The sequence below is a fragment of the Phaethon lepturus genome, unplaced genomic scaffold, assembly GCF_000687285.1.
Source record: "Phaethon lepturus isolate BGI_N335 unplaced genomic scaffold, ASM68728v1 scaffold4173, whole genome shotgun sequence".
In the NCBI taxonomy this organism is placed as follows: Eukaryota; Metazoa; Chordata; class Aves; order Phaethontiformes; family Phaethontidae; genus Phaethon; species Phaethon lepturus.
This window is the reverse complement of record NW_010531071.1, coordinates 75,411-80,284: the sequence shown is the minus strand read 5'-3', so window position 1 is coordinate 80,284 and position 4,874 is coordinate 75,411.

Here is a 4,874-nt window from a genome sequence, read left to right as displayed (position 1 = left end):
CAATTGTAGTGTAAGAGACACAATAAATTTTAGCAGGCAGAAGAAAACAGCATCCAAGTTCTTCTCTTTGCCTTCCTGCTTCCGGTTGTCCCGCTGCCAAAGACTGAGATCTGCAAATCATTCCAGCAGAGGCCACTCAGAAAATGGAGTTGAACTTTCTTTCAAATATTATGCTCCTTCAGAGCGAGGTAATGTTTTCTCTCATTTAGTGTCTCCAGTTATATTCAAAGAACTAGGAGGTAGGATAGACACAGAAGCTAGAAATCTCAGCAAGCCGGCTTTTATTTCTTTATTATACTTGCGTGTTCATTCTGTCTTCGGCATGGGTGCTCCTTGGGCTTATTATTGATGATGAATAAGAACAGACTGTGCGGAGATTAACACATATGGTTGTAGTCTCAAGACTTGATGAGCTGTAACCAAAGAAAATAAATCTCTACTTTCAAGGAGAGCCTTACACAACAGAATTTCATGTGGCTCAGCTGTATTCAAAGTGGAATATTAAAATTGCTGAGCAAAGAATTGAGTGGCTTGTGTTGTGAATAGCTGTGTTGTATGGGTAAGTTGCTTACCACAACCTCTCAGATGGAAAAAACTCAACTATATTGTTTTCTTTTGGGTTAAAACAAACAAACAAATCCATAAAACAAACCCTCTGTGATTCAGAAATCTGGAGAAAAGCAGTGCAGTTCACCAGAGCAAATGCTGAATTGCAAAGGCAGTGCCACTGAAAATTTTGATGGAGGAACCCTTAACTTCCTGCTACAGAAATTGGTGTAAAAGCTAGAAAATAACTTCCCCTTTCCCTTCAAAATCTCTCTTGTGTTTTTTCACTCGTATTGTTTCTCAAAATGTGACACAAGGGCACCTTTCCTGGTTCAAACTCGTCTTTGAAACCATGGAAAATCAGTTTTAAAGGAGTAAATGCAGTGGAAAATAGCCAAGATGATTGTGTAACCTCTTGCTGCCAGCATCTGGGGCTTCAGCAGCTCATGGGAAAACGGGGAGAGTTTTGTAGACTAGAGGAAACTGGGGTCTATTACCACGTTCTGCACTGTGAGTTAATAAACCACATCTTCTTTTAAACTGATACAAACTAAATCTGCTTATCAATCAATCATGATAAGCCCCATTTTGTATGGGCTTCAGGCTAGATACAGCTCCCTTAAACAGATGGTTGTCCTGATGGGAATGTCTTAGGCAGTGACTTCAGCTGCGAGGAGGAAAATAATAGAATATTATATTGCACCAGCTCCCACTCCACCCAATTGTTTCACCCAAAGGTAAAGACTGGAAGGGTTTTGCAACTGTTTATGTTTTTTAGGGAAAGGACAGAAGGGACCATACTAATAAAGAGCCAATGTCTTTTATATTGGCCTCTGAGAGACTTCATGAACTCACTTCATGACAGATTCTTTCATGGTTGGAGGTTCGGCTGTCTTGCCTTAATAGGAAGGTACAAAGTACTCTGAAATGTTTTTGACCACTCCAAAAATATATTCCTGCTATAGAATTCTATCCTTATTTTCCATGTGATGGTTTAAAAACAAACAATAAACTGAGCCCATGGCATGAGATTTCAGCTGGAGCATTCTTTAAGGTTTTGGAGTTTTGGTGTTTTTTTTTTTTTCTTTGGTGTAGAATGGTTTAAAAACAAACAATAAACTGAGCCCATGGCATGAGATTTCAGCTGGAGCATTCTTTAAGGTTTTGGAGTTTTTGTTTTTTTTTTTTTTTTCTTTGGTGTAGAAGCCATTAAGTAAGTTTCCATGTCATCATACTGGTTTCATCTCCTTTTACATTCTATAGTAGTCTTGTATAAATAACCATAGTTACAGTTATGCTAAAAATAAATATTTCTTTTACTTTATTGCTATACTGTTAACTGCAAAAAACCCCCATATGAAGACAGTATTGTTACTAAATAATAATAAAAAAAAGCAATTCAGCTTTTTCCAACTTTTTATTCACCTATTTCTCCCCTTAAGAATCCTATTGCTAAGATCTAAGCTCAGCTGCTCTTTAAAAAGTCTGTTCCCTGATTTACTGGCTTCTGCTTTGTGGGCAGCAGTAACCCAAAGGGTAGATGGGTTTCCACGTGCCTTGACGGTAATGTGGAAATGTCTGATCAAGTCTTCAGTGAAGGCTGCTACTGTACCCTCTGCTCAGCTGCTTATTTTAAAGAAACTGCAGAATTATGTCCTGTGGCCTCCTGCCACTTTCTCAAACTTGGTGATGAGTACAAAAGCGAGTATGAAAGGCTCAGGTGTCATCAGGTATGTCTCAGATCTTTCTGTAAGAAATTAAGGAGCGAATAACTTGGCTGCTTAGCAAATTTAACATCTCAGTTGATAGATGTCCTATCGTATACATTCAAGAGATCAATTTTGCAAAATGTCTGAACTTCCTGATGGTGGGGAGTATTTCAGTTTCTCATCCCTGTGGCCTTGCAGACTTTTGTGCTACCGTCCTTTCTCTTTCTAACTAAGGAGCTGCTTTGGGTCACAGACTGCCATTTCTTTAACGTTTGTCCATAATAATTGTGCTGCCACCATCAATTAAATTCACCAGATATTTTTCTTCCTGACCTCCTGCAGCTTTAATTTGAAACTTTCCATTTTCCTGTCCATGGACACCATCACAGCCTGAACAGAGTCCAATTTTCCATTAATGGACACAGCAGGCTTTTAAAATAAATCAGACAAAGGGTGGAGTCTGCAGCTCCGGATGCATCATGTGAAAGAGTCAGCCAGACCCAACTCCCAACTCCCAACTGTACCAGCTTCTTTTTGCTTATATTTGCATATATTGACATAATAAGAGGTGAACCAAAAGGTAAAGAAAAAAAAGAAAAAAAAGACACCTAAACAGCAGCAGTCAAATGAAAAGCACCTAACAAGGAATAAAAGAGGAAACAGGATCTCATAATTCTTATCCATCTACACGATCCATAATTTAAAGTGTGCTACCTGAAATGTTCCTTAGAGCATACATCTGAATGCGGTGCCTTGGGTACCTCAGTGACTGGTGGAGGTCTAACTCGGCATGATATTTCTCAGGTTAGAGGAAATGAAAGATTGGGTACTGGACCGAAAGAAGTCAATTTTACTTCTGTGTAGGTTGTTGTCTTAATTCGACTCCAATCCGTACAGAAATAAGATGATATACAGGTTGCCCTTGAAGGCAGATCACACCTTGTGGAGTTTTGGATTCAGAAAACATTAATGAACCCCTTGGGCTGCCATGGGAGATGAGCACTTTGCAGTTCTGGTGTTGGCTTTGTGCGCCTTGTAATCTTTGCCCAGGGAAATACCCCAGATAATGATTGGTGTCCAGTCGTTGTTGCTCACTAAGGACGTTTCAAGACAGCTGGGAGGACGTTGCTCTGGAAGAAGGCATCAAATATTCAGCTTTCAAAAGCACCCTGTGCTTTTGAAAGATGTGGACTTAAATGCCCTGGGATTGCTTATAAGCTTGAGTTGGTCTAGTTTTGGCTGGAAAAAATGCTCACGACTAGAAGAGACTGAGATTGGAACAACCTACTGCTCTTTGGAAATATGTTGGACTTTGTCCATCTGAAATGTCTGAATCATGCTTAGATGTTTCATTAAAATGCTTGTGCTCCATGAGGAGCTACAGTGCAGTTATTTTGTGGGTTGCATCATGGGAGGTCAGAGCACAGACCTAGGGCTTTTTGAAAAGCTCACTTTTGGCCTTGAAGGCAGAAGGTAGGTCGCTAATTATCGTATTTCAATCATGGTGCTCAGCACACTTTTAGTCCTCACAGCTGGGTTTTAAGAAGACACGCTGATGATGATGGTGGTGAGTGGGTAATCATTGCTTCAGTTGTCCTTTCAAAGAGAACATCCCTTTTCCGCTAGGGATGCTCACCTGGACAAATGTGGTGATGGTCCCTTGCACTCCTTCTTGCCAGGTGCTGTGGGTTTCCTTTTAAAGGAAAGCTGAATGGGTGGCGCGTGGGTGTGCGGCCAGGTCTTACCCCAACATGCAACCAAGAGGTAGCCAACGTATACAGGCCCGCCGTGTGCTCCTGCCCTGCACTGAAGACTGACCTAGTGTCTTTCCCGATTAAAAAATGATTTTAATTGATGGGAGTCAAGGATGAGAACGGTTCAGAAATAAAATCCTTTTAGCCATCTTTTTAAAACTTTACAACTACTATGTTTGTAGATTAGTTTTTTTTCCTCTTTTAACCAAAAAATACTATCAGGCTTCTTCAGCTGCCAGCAGAAAATACCAATGGAAGCTGCAGACTTCCATTGTTTTCTCTGTATTTAGAATTTTGGGAACGGTTCCTCCCTCCCTCGAGCAGCATGTCAGGCTGTTCATCTCCGCAAAGCCTCTGAGTCTATTCCTAGTACGTTATCCCCTCTCCCCAACCAGGGTGGGCAAATTAACTTATGACAGGAGCCAATACTGAGCTCTCGCTAAGGGAAGGAAGTTGCTGTTGCTCAAGTTAGCAGCAACTTCATCAACTTCTTGGTTCTCCCTGCCCTTGTTTTGAAGGTGTGCAGGCCATTGTGCAGGATCACAGGTGCCAGTAGCACACATCGCTTCTCCTCTCACTGTTGCTCCTGGTATTTGCTGTTGGGGTCTGGGCAAGGTTCTTGCGGTTTTTTATAGCGACTGAGACGCTCTCCTGTGAGCTCCCCTGGACCAGCAGGTTCAGGCTGAGGCGGGGAGCCTGGCTCACAGCGGAGTCAGTGGGAAGGAAGAAGGTTTAGGGCTTCAGAAAGGTCTTTTGGCTTTGTGTGCACCTTTCTTTGAAGGGATGCACCTGAAGTTTCTTTTCTCTCATTTTCCCCCCTTCACTACGAAGTTTAAAATAGAAGATGGACAAACTCAGCTCAAAT